The sequence below is a fragment of the Ovis aries genome, chromosome 2 (genome assembly GCF_016772045.2).
Source record: "Ovis aries strain OAR_USU_Benz2616 breed Rambouillet chromosome 2, ARS-UI_Ramb_v3.0, whole genome shotgun sequence".
Classification (NCBI taxonomy): domain Eukaryota; kingdom Metazoa; phylum Chordata; class Mammalia; order Artiodactyla; family Bovidae; genus Ovis; species Ovis aries.
The window spans coordinates 225,894,444-225,912,418 of record NC_056055.1 but is presented as its reverse complement, the minus strand read 5'-3'; the positions used below and the strand labels follow the sequence as shown (position 1 = coordinate 225,912,418).

The 17,975-nt window shown below is 40.2% G+C and overlaps 1 pseudogene; it reads left to right on the top strand.

Annotated features, from left to right (window-relative positions):
• LOC114113159 (proteasome subunit alpha type-2-like) overlaps positions 1-15,414 on the top strand; it is a 35,425-nt pseudogene extending 20,011 nt beyond the window's left edge.
• Positions 15,415-17,975: the final 2,561 nt, after the last annotated feature.

The window sequence follows — 17,975 nt, the reverse complement described above, 5'->3', positions numbered from 1 at the left end:
TTTCAAATCCTGAAAGATGATGCTGTGAAAGTGCTGCACTCAATATGCCAGCAAATTTGGAAAACTCAGCAGTAGCCACAGGACTGGAAAAGGTCAGTTTTCATTCCAATTCCAAAGAAAGGCAATGCCAAAGAATGCTCAAACTACTGCACAATTGCACTCATCTCACATGCTAGTAAAGTAATGCTCAAAATTCTCCAAGCCAGGCTTCAGCAATATGTGAACCGTGAACTTCCTGATGTTCAAGCTGGTTTTAGAAAAGGCAGAGGAGCCAGAGATCAAATTGCCAACATCTGCTGGATCATGGAAAAAGCAAGAGAGTTCCAGAAAAACATCTATTTCTGCTTTATTGACTATGCTAAAGCCTTTAACTGTGTGAATCACAAGAAACTGTAGAAAATTCTGAAAGAGATGGGAATACCAGACCACCTAACCTGCCTCTTGAGAAATCTGTATGCAGGCCAGGAAGCAACAGTTAGAACTGGACATAGAACAACACACTGGTTCCAAATAGGCAAAGGAGTACATCAAGGTTGTATATTGTCACCCTGCTTATTTAACTTATATGTGTAGTACATCATGAGAAATGCTGGACTGGAAGAAACACAAGCTGGAATCAAGATTGCCAGGAGAAATATCAATCACCTCAGATATGCAGATGACACCACCCTTATGGCAGAAAGTGAAGAGGAGCTAAAACGCCTCTTGATGAAAGTGAAAGAGGAGAGCAAAAAAGTTGGCTGAAAACTCAACATTCAGAAAACTAAGATCATGGCATCTGGTCCCATCACTTCATGGGAAATAGATGGGAAACAGTAGAAACATTGTCAGACTTTATTTTTTGGGGCTCCAAAATCACTGCAGATGGTGACTGCAGCCATGAAATTACAAGACGCTTACTCCCTGGAAGAAAAGTTATGACCAACCTAGACAGTATATTCAAAAGCAGAGGCATTACTTTGCTGACTAAGGTCTGTCTAGTCAAGGCTATGGTTTTTCCTATGGTCATATATGGATGTGAGAGTTGGACTGTGAAGAAGGCTGAGTGCCAAAGAATTGATGCCTTTGAAGTGTGGTGTTGGAGAAGACTCTTGAGAGTCCCTTGGACTGCAAGGAAATCCAACCAGTCCATTCTGAAGGAGATCAACCCTGGGATTTCTTTGGAAGGAATGATGCTAAAGCTGAAGCTCCAGTACCTTTGCTACCTCATGTGAAGAGTTGACTCATTGGAAAAGACTCTGATGCTGGGAGGGATTGGGGGCAGGAGGTGAAGGGGACGACCGAGGATGGGATGGCTGGATGACATCACGGACTCGATGGACGTGAGTCTGAGTGAACCCCGGGAGATGGTGATTGACAGGGAGGCCTGACGTGCTGTGATTCATGGGGTTGTAAAGAGTCGGACACGACTGAGCGACTGAATTGAACTGAACTGAAAGAGAGGCAAGGGAAAGGCAGAGAGTTTTGAGATAACATGAAGTTGTAGAATTCAGAAGATACAGACTTATGTAAAGTTTAGACAAAGGAGTCAGAGGATAAGACTTGGTCATGGAATATATTATTGGAAAGACTGATGCTTAAGCTAAAGCTCCAATAGTTTGGCCACCTAATGGGAACAGCTGACTCATTGGAAAAGATCCTTATGCTGGGAAAGGTTAAAGGCAAAAGGAGAAGGGGATGGCAGAGGAATAGATTTTTGGATAGCATTACCAACTCAATGGACATGAATCTGACCAAACTCTGGGAGACAGTGAAGGACAAAGGAGCCTGGCATGATGCAGTCCATGGGATCGCCAAGAGTTGGGCATGACTTAGTGACTGAACAACAACAATGGTGGCTCTAGGCATTTCCCAAAGATCAGGGTTCCAATTTCAAGAGACAAAATGTTATCCTTCTAGAAGGAAAGGGCAATTTGTCAGCTTTCTGAAGCCTGTTGAGAATATATCTGTTTAACTCTTATCCAACATTCATCAGGCATCTTTTTGTTCTAATTGGCTTTCCTTAGCAGACTTATACTCTAGGAAGTGCCCGCTACTAGTGTCATGGTTCATAGGCTAGGTCCTTCTCTCGTGATGTCAACAATTGGTTTTCTGTTACTAATCGGTCCTGTGGACATTTGGATGATGATGAGACACTGAGGCCTAAGCTGGGGCAGGATTTAGCATCAAATTAATTAGGACTAGTCTCTCATATCAATAGCATATATGCGGATATGTTAAGGGGTCCCCAGAATCCTTCTTACCCTGAATTATCTTTATTACCCACCTACTGTAATACCTGAAATGCTATTAGGTTTGTGCCATTTCACTTTAGTTTCAGAGGTTACCATCAGGTAAATATTACACAATCTCAGGAGTTCTTATTGGGTGAATCTTTAGTGTAAAGCATTGTGGTGATGGATGCTCTGAGTAAAAGAACAAAAGAAAAACTAAGATGATGATAAAGTAAACTTAACTCTCTCAAGATCCACAAAGAAAACTGTAAGATACAATGAAAAGTTAATATTATATAAAAAATGCTTAAAGGTGTGATAAGGACCTTTATGAAATAAAAATTCATAGAATTAAGTGATCAGGGGGTGCTGGAACAAACAGACATATGACTTGAATTGAGACTTCAGAGGAAGTCCAAGTAACCCACTAGATTAATCAACAATTTAGGTTTAACTGATACCCAGTTTAATTAGACATCCAGTTTCCCTGGAAAGAAGAAAAAGATTTAGAATAGATTAGATGAAATAGATCAGATGACCCAGGAGATTAAACAGTAAAGCAAGCCTGGGCCGAAGGCCCCAGGACTGATGCCAAAGGGGGCTGAACTGTGACATGGCCCAAAATTTCCAAGGTCACATTTGTTTAACTTTTCTGACTCTTGTCAGAGCTTTGTTGAACTGTGACCCAGGGGTTACTCAGTGCACTTGAACCTCTGAATGAGTAAGTAGTGGAATGGCCCTATGCATAACCTGGTAAAGTCCTTGGCAATCATAAAGAAAAAGGTACCCTGGAACTGATCACTTTTAACATGTAAGAGAAAGTTGCTCAGTTGTGTCCGACTCTTTTGCTAACCTCCAGGCCAGAATACTGGAGTGAGTAGCCTTTCCCTTCTTCAGGGGATCTTCCCAACCCAGGGAATGAACCCAGGTCTCTCACATTGCAGGCAGATTCTTTACTAACTGAGCCACAAGGGAAGCCCAAGAATACTGGAGTGAGAAGCCTACCCCTTCTCCAGCGGATCTTCCCGACGCAGAAATCGAACCAGTGTCTCCTGCATTGCAGGCAGATTCTTTACCAACGAGCTATCAGGGAAGCCCTTTAACATGTAAGTAAATGATTATTTACTGCATGTGTGTGTCCCTCCCACATTTATATGTTGATGCCCTAACCCTTAATGTAATGGTGTTTGGAGAGGGGCCTTTAAAAGGTCCATTAGGCTTAGATGAGGTCATGATGGTGAACCCCCTGTGATGGGATTGGTGTCCTTATAAAAAGAGGAAGAGACCAGAGCTCCCTCTTTCTCTCTCTCTTTCTATCATGGGAGGGTATAGCAAGAGGCAGCCATCTGCAAACCAGGAAGAGGGTCATGGTCAGATCCCAAATCTGCCAGCACTTTGATCTTGGATTTTCCAGCTTCCAGAACTGTGAGAAATAAATGCCTGTTGTTTAAGCCACCAGGTTGGTAGTATTTGATATAGCAGCCTGAGCTAAGACTCAAATCAATACAAAACATGGTACAAAAGGGATTGCATTCTTTTAGCATTTCCCAAAGAGGAAAACAAAACAAAACAAAACAAAACTCACAACAAAGCTTGGCTATCACTTGACAGGAGGAAAAACTCCTGCTTTTGGTTTTCCGGTCACCTTGACAATGCAATTGGAGTTTTCACAGCTTCCACTTTGGGTTGAAATTATCACCGTCAGGCAGGGAAGGAGGAAGCCGTCATGACCCGCACAGGCTCAGGGGGGCATCTGGGTCATTCAGCTCAAGCCATTACCACTTTCTTCCGACTCCTCTGAAAGGAACAGAGGCTTTGACGTCAGGGGCGCATGAGTCATCCTTCCTCTTAGGGACTCTGGCTGAGATTCACAGGCCGCCTTTGCAGGAGCTGTTCTCTTAGTCATTCACAAAAAAGCATGCTGGAAAAGCTGAAGGGAAATGCTTGGACGAACAAGTGATTAAATTTCTATTTTCAAAGCAAAGAGCACACTTGCTTGCTCACAAAAGCAGCCTCATCCACTACCACGTGCCCTAAGGGCACAGTAAATACTTGTCGATTGACTGACAAAAGCATCTGCTGGGTTCTTGTAAATCCTGGTGTTGAAACTGAATTTTCAGATATGATTATGTGGTTGGAATACAGAGGTTTGTGCTTATTTACTCCTTAGAGCCATGGAATGTCACTCAGATTCAGAGGGTTTACATCAAGAAGTTAGTAACATCCCTGGCTCTTCTATCGTGAGCATTCTGAAAGGAAAAGGAATAAGGACTTTTCAGGAGCTTTATCTTCAGGCCACATTCAATGAGAGGAAAAATGAACTGTGTTCTAAGAATTATTCTTTGTTTTGCTCCAAAGCCGTCATCAGTCTTTCAACCTATTTGAGAACATGTTAGGGCATAGAATAAAAATATCTTCTTACTTGCCAGCACTGTAGAGGGCGATGTTCGATACAGGATACAGGAGGCTTGGGGCTGGCGCACAGGGATGATCCAGAGAGATGATATAGGGTGGGAGGTGGGAGGGGGGTTCAGGATTGGGAACTCATGTACACCCATGGCTGATTCATGTCATGTAGAGAAAAACCAATACAGTATTGTAAAGCAAAATTAAGTAAAAATAAAAATTTAAAAAAAAAAAAAGAATGAACAAAAGGAAAGAGTGTTATTCCTAGATTCCTCCAGCCTGAGATAGGATGTATCATTATTACTTTGCTCCCATTTAACTGGTAGGTAATCTGAGACCCAGAAAGGGATGATGAATTAGCCAATGATGCCTAGGAACTGTGGTCTAAGACTTCTTCTCTTCTTTACTCTCTTGGGAGATCTCCATGCTTTTAATTTTTTAAAGAAATATGTATTTATTTATTTGGATGCATGGGTCTTAGTCACAGCATGGGGGACCTTTGGTTGTGGCTTGGGCTCAGTAGTTGTGGCACAAGGGGATCTTAGAACCCTGACCAGGGATTGAGCACACATTCCCTGCATTGCAAGGTGAATTCTTAATCACCAGACCACAAGGGAAGTCCCTCCATGGCTTTAAATACCTTACATATCAATGATGATTACATTTCTTTCTCTAGCCCTAGGGTCAAACTGCATATACAACTTTGTGCTTTACATCTTTCCACAAAGACCTCATAGGTATTTCAGACTTCATATTCAAAATTAAACTCATGGCTTTCCCCTGAGACTTGATCTTTTCTTGTCTCCGTTTAAGGAACCACCATTTGTAGTTATTTAAGCCAAAAAGTCTAGGAGTCACCTTTGATTTCCCAGTCCTCATTCTCTACATCCAATTTATAGGTTCAGTTCGGTTCAGTCTCTCAGTCGTGTCTGACTCTTTGTGACTCCATGGACTGCAGCACGCCAGGCCTCCCTGTCCATCACCAATTCCAGGAGTTTACTCAAACTCACGTCCATCGAGTCAGTGATGCCATCCAACCACCTCATCATAAGTAAGACTTTAAATTTCTACCTCTGTCCCTATCCCTACATGTCCAGTGTCAGCATTCTAGTTTAAACTATGATCTCTCCTTACTGGGTTGACGGCATTAGCTCTGAACTGGTTTCTCTTCTTTATCTCTTGACTGCTATAATCTATTCTCTAATATGAAAGCTATTGTGAAACTCTGAAAGTATTAATGAGATCTTATTCTGATTCTCGTTTTGAAATGTCTACTGGTTCTGCATTAATTTTCAGGTGACATATTTCAGGTGACACCCTCCCATCATGGCAGGAGGGTCTTACATAATCTGGTTTGTCTCACTTCTCTTTCTCCTCTTGCTCTGGCCTCCTTTGTTGTGGCATTGAGTCGCTAAGTCATGTCCAACTCTGTGAATTAATCGACTGCAGCATGCCAGGCTTCTTTGTCCCCCACTATCTTCTGAAGTTTGTTCAAATTTATGTCCATTAAGTCAGTGATGCAATCTAACCATCTCATCCTGTGCCTTTTTCCTTTTGCTTTCAATTTTTCCTAGTATCAGGGTCTTTTCCAATGAGTCAGTTCTTTGCATCAGGTGGCCAAAGTATTGGAGTTTCAGCTTCAGCATCAGTCCTTCCAATGAATATTTAGGGTTGATTTCCTTCAGGACTGACTGGTTTAATCTCCTTGTTGTCCAAGGGATTCTCAAGAGTCTTATCCAGAACCGCAATTTGAAAGCATCAGAAGCATTGAAATCACTCAGACTTCTTTATGATCCAACTCTCACATCTGTACATGACTACTGGAAAACACATTTGTTGTTCAGTCACTCAGTTGTGTCCTACTCTTTTCAACCCCATAGACTGCAGCATGCCAGACTTCCTTGTCCTTCACTATCTCCTGGTTAGTTCAGTTCAGTTCAGTTCAGTTGCTCAGTCATGTCCGACTCTTTGTGACCCCATGAATCACAGCACACCAGGCCTCCCTGTCCATCACCAACTCCTGGAGTCCACTCAGACTCGCGTCCATTGAGTCAGTGATGCCATCCAGCCATCTCATCCTCTGTTGTCCCCTTCTCCTCCTGCCCCCAATCCCTCCCAGCATCAAAGTCTTTTCCAATGAGTCAACTCTTTGCATGAGGTGGCCAAAGAACTGGAGTTTCAGCTTTAGCATCATTCCTTCCAAAGAACACCCAGGACTGATCTCCTTCAGAATGGACTGGTTGGATCTCCTTGCAGTCCAAGGGACTCTCAAGAGTCTTCTCCAACACCGCAGTTCAAAAGCATCAATTCTTCGGCGCTCAGCCTTCCTCACAGTCCAACTCTCACATCCATACATGACCACAGGAAAAACCATAGCCTTGACTAGACAGACCTTTGTTGGCAAAGTAATGTCTCTGCTTTTGAATATGCTATCTAGATTGGTCATAATTTCCTTCCAAGGAGTAAGCGTCTTTTAATTTCATGGCTGCAGTCACCATCTGCAGTGATTTTGGAGCCCCCAAAATAAAAGTCTGACATTGTTTCCACAGTGTCAGACTATCTCCTGGAGTTTGCTCAAATTCATGTCCATTGAGTCCATGATACCTGATACCATCCAACCATCTCATCCTCTATCGCCCCTTTCTCCTCCTTCTTTCAATCTTTCCTAATATCAGGGTTTTTTTCCCAGTGAGTCACTTCTTTACATCAGGTGGCCAAGAACTGGAGCTTTGGCTTCAGTATCAGTCCTTTCAAAGAATATTTAGGGTGGATTTCCTTTAAGATTGATTGGCTCGATCTCCTTGCTGTCCAGGGGATTCTCTAGCACCACAGTTTGAAAGCATCAATTCTTAGGTGTTCAGCCTTCTTTACTGTCCAACTCTTACATCCATACCTGACCACTGGAAAAACCATAGCCTTGACTAGACAGAACTTTGTTGGCAAAGTAATGTCTCTGCTTTTAAATATGTTACCTAGGTTGGTCATAACTTTTCTTCCAGGGAGTAAACATCTTTTAATTTCATGGCTGCAGTCACCATCTGCAGTGATTTGGGAGCCCAAGAAAATAAAATCTGTCACTGTTTCCACTTTTGCCCCATGTTTGCTATGAAGTGATGGGACCAGATGCATAATCTGAGTTTTTTGAATGTTGAGCTTTAAACCAGCTTTTTCACTCTCGTCTTTCACCTTCATTAAGAGTCTTTTTAGTTACTCTTCACTTTCTGCCATTAGAGTGGTGTCATCTGCATATCTGTGGTTATTGGTAATTCTCCTGGCAATCTTGATTCCACCTTGTGAGTCATCCAGGCTGGCATTTCATATGAGGTTCTCTGCATGTAAGTTAAATAAGCAGGGTGACAATATACAGCCTTGGCATACTCCTTTCCCAATTTGGAATCAGTCCACTGTTCCATGTCCAGTTCTAACTGTTGCTTCTTGACCTGCCTACAGATTTCTCAGGAAGCAGGTAGGGTGGTCTGGTATTCCCACCTCTTTAAGAATTTTCCACAGTTTGCTGTGGACCGCACAGTTAAAGGGTTTATTTAGCTTAGTCAGTGAAGCAGAAGTAGATTCTGGCCTCCTTTAGCTCCTCCCATATACCAGTCTTGCCCTACCTCAAGACAGTTGTGTTTGCTATTTTCTCCACTGGAATTCTTTTCTCTACTTTTTCACAGAGCTATCTCTTTTCCATCTTTTAAGTATCAGTTCTAAGGCCCCTCCCTCGGGAAGTCATCTCTGAATACTCTTTCTAAAGCAGGGTCCCCTGTCCACCCTTAATCCTTATTCACCACATTATTTGGTTTAATCCCTTTGCCAGACTAACCACAAATGGCAATTATCAAGCTTATCTATTTACTTGTTTATTGAATTTCCATGGTCTCCCTGCCTCTTTCTAAGTCAGTTGTAAACTCTAGGTAAGCAAGTGCCTTGTCTGTCTTCAAGGAGACAAATGGAGCCCTCACATCCTAGAGATAGATTTCTTGCATTCCTAAGTCTAGCTTTGCCACTTGCTAGGAGAAAATGTTTAAACTCTTCGTCCTCTGTTACTAAAATTATGGCTGCAAAAGTACTAATACTTGCCTCAAAAATTTTTCTGAAGAACTCACTATTCTTAAGACAGCCTTTCCCAAGGGTATGTCCTCAGCAAATTTTAGCTGTCATTATTATCAATCACATACTTACTTAACATGTGTTTGCTAAATGACCAATACATTAATTTTATGCATTCAGGGAAGACTTCTGCTATGTTACAGAACATAATTTATTTAAAAGATTATTTATTTGGCTGTGCCATGTCTTAGTTGCAGCATGTGGGATCTAGCTGCCTAACCAGGGATAGAACCCAGGCCCCTTGCATTGGGAGTGTGGAGTCTTAGCCACTGGACCACCAGGGAAGTTACTAGAACAGAATTTAGAATACATATCAAAAGGGGTTCCTGTCTGGGGACTGAGAGTACAGTATGTCATCCTCGGAAGATGTTGAGAAGCTGGCTGGGAGAGCTGTAGCTGTAGAGAGAGGTGGGAGGTGGTGTGTTGAAATGGAATACGATAATAATAGAAGCTCGAGTTTATTTAGCACTTACTCTGTGCTAAGTACTGTCACTCATATTTCTATTTTTTTTCTCCTAAAAATGACTGATGAATTACTGTAAAGTTACATTATGAAGCACTTCTTTTTAATTTCTATTTCTTGGCTATGCCACAGACAATGTGAGACCTTAGTTACCCAATCAGGAATTGAACCCACACGCCCTGCATTGGAAGCATGGATTCTTAATCATTGGACCACCAGGGAAGTCATGTGAGGCACTTTTTGTGGCTCAAACCAAACTTCCTCAGATGACAGAAGCTGTGGACCGTCCATTTTTCTGCCTGAATACTCCTCTTATCCTCTACCCCATGCCTTGGTTTTATCCATCTTGAACTCTCAACCCCAGGGCCTTATCGGACCCAGATGGAATGCCCCAGATCTCCCTGTAATATGTACCCATCATGCCATCTACCTTTCCTTTCTTATATTCTTCCTTGCTGTTGTTCAGTCATTCATTTGTGTCCTACTGTTTGTGACCCCACGGACTGCAGCACGCCAGGCTTCCCTGTCCTTCGCTGTCTCCCAGAGCTTGCTCAAACTCATGTCCATTGAATGATGCCATCCAACCATCTTGTATAGCTAACGTTAATTTACATGATTGTTAACTTAATCTTCCTGACTCTATTCTCTGCTTTGTGGGGTGAGGTCTCTGTCTTGTTTTTCTCACCACTTTATCTCCAGAGCCCGATACGCAGAGGTGTATCCTCACCTCCTCCCCATGCTTGGCGTGCAGGAAATACTGAATAAGTAAGAGGGTATCCATACCACAGCAGAATGAACCTCATCCTTAAAACTGACTGTGATTCTTCTTTGAAGACTGAAAAATGCAAAAGCCAGTTTTATTTAAATTGCATTTTTGTGCTTATCAGCTCCCACGCTTCTCATTTCCTTCCCAACTGAATTTAAGCTGAGATAATGATGAAAAACAAAATTTGTCTTCAGCTCTAAGGGAAAAGAGAAGTCACAGAAAGAAAGAAATTTAAGAGAGATAGCAGTGGGAAGTGAAAGATCAAACCAGGGCACTTTGTAGCATCTTTAAGCTTTTATTCTATTGAGAATATTTAAGAAAAAAAAAGAGAAATAATTATATCTTCCTCTTTGCAACTAAAAAGTCACAATCTGACTCATACAGTTATCTGTACATTCATTATATTTTCTCTAGAAGAAATACTTGATTTTCTTTAAAATTTTAAATGGCAGTAAGAGAGGTCAAAGAGTCAGACATGGCTGAGTGACAGAGCACACACGTACAATGAGAGGTCGTGGGGACAGCATGACATGTATGAATGAAAAAAAGATCACCAGTCCCATTAACAGTATTTCTGAAGAGTTTGGCTCAACAGCAACAACCACAACAAAAGGAAATTCAAAAGAAAAGAATCATCATAGCAATGTTTTTTTATTATCACTTGATAACAAAGGTCACTTAGTATTCTCTTATTTCCATTAAAATAAGGATAACTCTAATTCATTAAGAATCATAAAAATGATTTTGATCATTCATGCCAGTGATTTTCACTAGGGCTGATGAAATTCAGAGAAAAAACCCAGTATCACCGGATGATAGTATTGTCAAATATGGCAAAAATAGGGAAATGAGCAAAAGAAGCTTGTTTACTCACCTAAGTAAGTGATGGTTTATAAGGAGAAATATTTCTGATTGAAGAGATCATGTGGTACCTCTAGCAGAAGTTCAAAAGAAAACATGACATGTTTGGATTCAAATACAGTTTGTAGTAAGACATGGATCAAGTCTGATCATGAACAGATATATTTCAAATATAAAGCCAAATCTGTTTGGAATTTGAATTTTTACTAACCTTTAACAAATTAATATTTTAAGCGGCAGTAAGATTTTCAGAAGGGCATATGAAAATTATATTTGTCATTGGGATTATATGTAAGAACAATAAACTGAAATTACATTATTGATGTGAGGGTTGGGCCATGAAAAAGGTTGAGTTCCAAAAAATTGATGTTTTTAAATTATGCTGCTGGAGAAGAATCTTGTGAACCCCTTGTACTGCAAGGAGATCAAACTAAAGGAAATCAACCCTGAATATTCATTGGAAGGACTGATAATGAAGCTGAAGCTCCAATACTTTGGCTACCTGACAAAGAGCTAAGTCATTGGAAAAGACCCCAATGCTGGGAAAGATTGAAGGCAAAAGGAGAAGAGGGTGGCAGAGGATGAGATGGTTAGATAGCATCACCAACTCAATGAACATCATGAATTTGAGCAAACTCCAGGAGCTAGTGGAGGACAGAGGAGCCTGGAGTGCTGCAGTCTATGGGGTTGCCCACAGTCAGACACAACTTAGCTACTGAACAGCAAATAACAATTAGAATTCACCCTTTAGTTATTCAAAAGTTTTTTTGTTCTTTTTATTTATTTTAATTTATGCAAGCAATTTAGAAATGTATCCTTCTGAACTCTATATTAATGAGTCAGTTTTGGAAAGCTATTTTCCTGCATAATTATCCATTTCACCTAGTTTTCCAAATGTATTTGTATAGAGGTCTGCAAATTAATCTTATTTTAAAAGTTCTTAAATTTCAATGATTATTTCCCCCAATGCATTAATTTTGTATATTTGTATTTTCCTCCCAATTAAGTTAGTTAGTGCTTTACTTAATTTGTTAATGTTTAAAGAAACTGATATCTTGTTTTACTAATTACATATGCTGTTTTTCTGTTACCTCCTTCATTAATTTCTGTTTTTATATTTATTATTTCTTTCTTTGTGTTATATTTTGGTTTATTTTGTTGCTGTGATGGTGGTTGATTTTTTTTTTTTTTTACTTTTATGAGTTGGGAATTTAGCTCAAATTTTTTTTTGTATTGATAAAATATTTAAGGTTTCAAATTTTCCTCAATTAACAGCTTTAAATATATACCAGAGATTCTGAATTGTATTGTTTCAACCAATTATAAAGATTGATTTAGACAATGAGTCTTCTTTTGGCTTTGCTTGCCTATATTTTTGGCTCTATATCAAAATCTCTTAAGCACTCAATTTTACTATTGTAATTCTTTAATTATATGGGTTATAGTATTGATTTCATTATACAGATATAAAGAGCTTAATAGATTCTTAGAGATTTCATGAATGATAAGTAGGCCTATTTGATTATCTCTTAGAGAGTAATAAATACCTGAGTCAAAAATAATGCAATAACTTTTAGAAGTTCTGTTATTTTGATTGTGTGGCTCCTTGTATTTAATAGCTATTTGATAGAACAGTATTTTTCAGTTGAAAGCTTTTAAAACTACATTTTTATTTTGAAATGATTTTACATTTATAGAATCATTGCAAATATAATACAGAGTTCCCATATAGTCTTCAACCGGTTTGCCTGTTGTTAATATCTTATATTATTGTGGTACATCTGTCAAAACTAAGAACCAACATTGGTACACTATGCTGTGAACTCTGAGGGGCTTCCTTATGACTCAGACAGTAAAGAATCTGCCTGCAATTCAGGAGACCTGGGTTTAATCCCTGGGTTGGGAAGATCCTTGGAGAAGTGAATGGCTACCCACTCTAGCATTCTTGCCTACAGAATTCCATGGACAGAGGAACCTGTTGGGCTACAGTCTTTGGCGTCATGAAAATTTGGACTTGACTGAAAACTGAGAAACAATATTGGTATATTATGCTGTGAACTATACTCCAGACTTTATCTGGATTTTTCAGTTTTCCCTTTAATGTTCTCTTTCTGTTCCAAGATCCAATCCAGGGTATCACACTGCATTTAGAGGTCATATCTGCTTAGTCTCCTCAGATCTGCAACAGTTAAATTGTAGCTTTCAAATTTCCAGGAGGAAGGGCCTTTTAGCTTTTTAAGAAATACATTATTAATATTTTTTGTTTTATTGCATTGTCATCTGAGTTATTTTTTTGTCTTAAGCAATTTATTATTATTTTCCTTGTGACCTAATACTTGATCACTTTTGTAAATACACTATGTGTCCCTGGGAAGAAAACGTGTTTTCTATTGTCAGGGTTAATGTTCAGTATGGGTCCATAAAAGCTATCTTATTAAATATGTTATTTAGGTCTTCTATATATTTATTGTCATCATGATTTATCTTCTACTGAGAGTGGAGGTCTCCTATTATTAGTATGTTTCTATTTCTCTTTGCATTCCCTATGGTTCTGCTTAATAAAGATTAATAAATGTAGTTCGTACCTTAATGTATTGATACTCAGCAGTCTAATATTTTTTTGTGGATTTTAAAACTTGGTATTCATACGGACCTTTTGTCTTTAATGAATTTTGGCTTGAATTCTGTTTGAGACATCAAAATCTGAAGACTTGCTTTCTTACTATTTCCATATTCCTAGGATGTTTTTGCCCATTTCATTTTAAACCTCTGAGTTACTTTATTTTAGGTGTGTCTCTTGAATGCATCATGAAGTTAGGTCTTGCTCTGTGAGTATAATAGAGATTTATTTCTTTTAATAGGTGTTAAGATCATTCACATTTATTGATAGAGTTTTTGTGTTTTGTTTTAACTTTTCCAATTATTTTATATTGTTTTCTGTGTTTATTTATGTGATGTGTTTTTTAAAATTTATCATTTGATTTTTCTAGTAATACTTTTGTAGTTATCTTTTGGAAAGACCTAGATTTTTATGTTTTATTATTTAATCTTCACTCTCTGGTTTGGGAGGTTTTATTTTTTTAAGATTTTATTTTGATATGTGCCAATTTTAAAAAAGCCTTTATTGAATTTGTTACAATATTGTTTCTGTTTTATGTTATTCTTTGGGGAGGGGCATTTGAGGCCTCTGGATCTTAGTTCTCCAACCAGGGACTAAACCCACAACCCCTGCAATGGAAGGAGAGGTCTTAACTACTCAACCACTATGGAAGTCCCCTGGTTTGGGAGTTTTTAATGGTATCCTTTGACATCCGGGCTTCCCTTGTGGCTCAGCTGGTAAAGAATCTCCTTGTAATGCTGGAGACCTGGGTTTGACCTCTGAGTTGACAAGATCCCCTGGAGAAGGGAAAGGCTACCCACTCCAGTATTCTAGCCTGGAGAATTCCCTGTACTGTATAATTAGTTCAAGGGGTTGCAAAAAGTTGGGCATGACTGATTGACTTTCACTTTGACATCCAGGAGTTTCCCTGGTGGTTTAGATGATAAAGAATCTGCCTGCAGTGCAGGAGACTCAGGTTTGATCCCTGGGTCAGGAAGATCCCCTGGAAAAGGGAATGGCAACCCACTCCAGTATCCTTGCATGGAGAATTCCATGGATGGAGGAGGCTTGCGGGCTACAGTCCATGGGCTGCAAAGAGTTGGACATGGCTGAGTGAGTAACACTTTTCTTTTCACTTTGACATGCATTGATGTGATGCCCATTTTCACCAGTGAACTCACTCTGCCTTCCTCACCGATTAGTGGTCGTGTGAGTTATTTCAGTTTTTTGGCAGTTATGAATAAAGCTACTATAAGCAACAAAAAAGTGCTGTCCAAGTAAAGATGGCAGAGCAGTTATCACTTTTCACTGACCGCATCCAGCCTTTCTGCTAGACTTGTCCAGACTGAATACGCTTTGGCTGCTGTAGCTGGAGAAATCCCTTCAGTGAAAACTATAGCTGCAAATGGTGTGGTATCGGCAACTGAGAAGAAACAGAAATCCATTCTGTAGGATGAGTGATGAGAGCACAGTGTGGAAACAATGACCAAACACTGAGGTTTGACGTGCGGTGGCATGAGCTCACATCTCAGAGTGCTGGTGCAGAGCTGGGAAACCAGCTCAGCAGCACTATCTTGTTTCCCGAGAACCCACTGTCACAACTCTGCTGGTACAGAGCATAACTTCTGTGATTCAAGGATACACTTAGTCAGGTGGCGTTCCTTCACTTAGAGGGTTTTCTTTTTTTTTTTTTTGGTTGGAATGATGAGGGACAATCATTCATTTCAGTCATATCCATCTAGGCCTTACTTTGCATGGGAAGTCACATCAGTGGGAAAGAACTATGTGACTGGGAAAACTTCTCCTTAAGAAAAGATGTAACCAGGATCTGGAACTTGAAGAAGCCACCCATACAGCCAAATTAATCCTAAAGAAAAGCTTGGAAGGGCAGAGGAGAGAAGATTATGCAGCAGCAGGAATCTGCAGTGAAGCCAGGCTTCCAAGTCTTACACCCTCTAAAGTTAAGAATTAGTTGGCTGCCATAGCATCAGAATAAAGTGACTGAAAAATCCAGAATTTCAGATGAGCTATCTACTGAAACATATTTAAAGTATACTTTGTTTTTCCAACTTGTTGCATATTTATTTCTACGTAATTCAGTGGACTGATTTTTTTAAGATCACACAAATCATAATTGTTAAATTAGAAAAGTGCCCCACGCCCTTTTATACCTCTGTTTTTCCTTCTATGATCTTCCCACTGGTTGGAGAATACGTCGGCCATAGTATGTGAATCAAAATTCAGCTCTGAAGGCAACTCATTTATGAATTTTTCCTGGAGCTCCCCAGACTGGGTTGCATGCCCCTCTTATACTCAGTCCTGTAGCACATTTGAAGCCTTCCAGGTGGCTCAATGGGTAAAGAATATGCCTGCCAATGCAGGAGACACAGGAGACTCGAGTTCAATCCCTGGGTTGGGAAGATCCCCTGGAGGAGGGTATGACAACCCACTCCAGGATTGTTGCCTGGAGAATCCCATGGATAGAGGAGCCTGGCAGGCTACAGTCCATGGGGACACAAGAGCCGAACATGACTGAAGCAACAGAGCACATGCATAATTAATCTAAATCACAAATTACTTTCCAGCTTTGTCTCTCACTATGGTCCGTCCTACATTTATAGGTAGGTTTGCACAGTGAATAAGAGAGAGGGCTCTGATATAAATTGTTAGCATTAAAATTCTGGTTCTACTATTTGTAATTATGCAACCTTGGGCAATTTCCTAACTCTGAGTCTCTTCCTTTGTAAGCAACATGGAGATTTTAATATCACACAACTCTAGATAAAGTCAGGTATCATGATAATGAAGTAATTTGCTTAGTAAGTTGTCCCACACCAATTAGGCATGCTGTACGTATTAGGTGTAATGTTATTACCATGCTAGAGGCTTCCCTGGTGGCTCAGTAGGAAAGAATCTACCTGCCAACCCAAGATAGGCAAGAGACTCTGGTTCGATCATGGGTTGGGAAGATCCCTTGGAGGAAGAAATGGCAACTCACTCTGGTCTTCTTGCCTGGAACATCCCATGGATAGAGGATCCCGGCAGGCTACAACCCATGGATTGCAAGAGCTGGACATGACTGAATGACTGTGCACGCACATATCTCATGCTGGACTTTGCTTGTTTTTCCTAAAGTTTGATTGAAGCCTGAAAGCTGCCGTAGAAGAACGTTCTACCACGTTAAAAGTTCAACCTAGAATAAAGTCAACAGGAAGAAAGAAGTCAAGATATGTATAGTGGCATAGAAAAGAAGGCAGTAGACTCAAGCAGTGAAAAAATACCTAGAATGGATTAGTGCTCACAGAGATAAGGCTTATTCTAATGGCAGGGAAAAGATCAATCCGGTCAGAGAAGACATTTGCATCAACATAGGAGTGGTATCTGGAGAATCCCAGGGACAGAAGAGACTAGTGGGCTGCCGTCTATGGGGTCGCACAGAGTTGGACACGACTGAAGCGACTTAGCAGCAGCAGCAGCAAGAGTGATATAGATGAGCCTATTGCCTAAAGATCTATTTCAAGTTTATCCTTAAAGAGGCTTTAGATTAGACTATATTGAGATTTATTTTAAGGAACTAAAAATGCTCAGAATTTATTTTATTTCATAAACCCAATTATAGATATTATATATTATGTGCATTTTATGTTTCAATTAAGGGAAAAAAGGTGATTCATGTATTTTGATGAATTTTCTTTCTCCTTGTGCCAAGCATTTGTGAAATAAAATGGTAGGATGGGATAATTACTAAGGCAGTCTATAGTCTTTTAATATGACCTCTACCTCTGACATTCTATGACATTTTTGAAAATTCTGTTTTCCTGAGAAGATGTCTATGATAGAGAAGGGATTGTAATATGGCAACAAGCTTCTTAATGTGCATCCCTCAGTGGAGGGTCATTTAGAGTTTAATAGGATTAAATTGGCTGACATGTTCAATTTTAGAAGGGATCTCTGTTCTTGTGCCAGCCAATATGGATCTTGACAGGCTAAAAGCTCAGATCCTGCCAGCTTCACTCAGGAGTGTGGCCCCTTAAGCTGTGACTCTGGCTGAAAGATGCCGGTGGCTGAGATGATGAGTAGAAGATTGGGTGAAATGTTCTATCCCAGGACTCTCGTAGGGAGCAATCTTCCTTGTTCTCCAGGCTATTCCAGCCCAGTCTCTGGGCCCCTCTTCCCAATCTGTGAATAAGATAATCAGATTTAAAGGGGAACAGAGTTCCTCCACCACAGACCTCATGCACACTTGAAAAGGAATTTCAGATAAAAGAAAGTTTCATCTCAAAATGCAATGTAAAGTTTTCTATTGTGGAGGCAGCCTTGACAGCCCCATAAATGCCTTTCCCTCTCCAACTCTTTCTGTATCTTCAGGATCACACAGGAATAGTCTTTTGGGACTTCCCCCGTAGTCCAGTGGTTAGGAATCTGCCTGCCAGTGCAAGGGACATAGGTTTGATCCCTGATCTTGCAAAATCCCACAGGTTGCAGAGTAACTAAGACTGTGTGCCACAACTGCTGAAGCCCACATGTTCTAGAGCCCGAGAGCCAAAACTAGAGAAA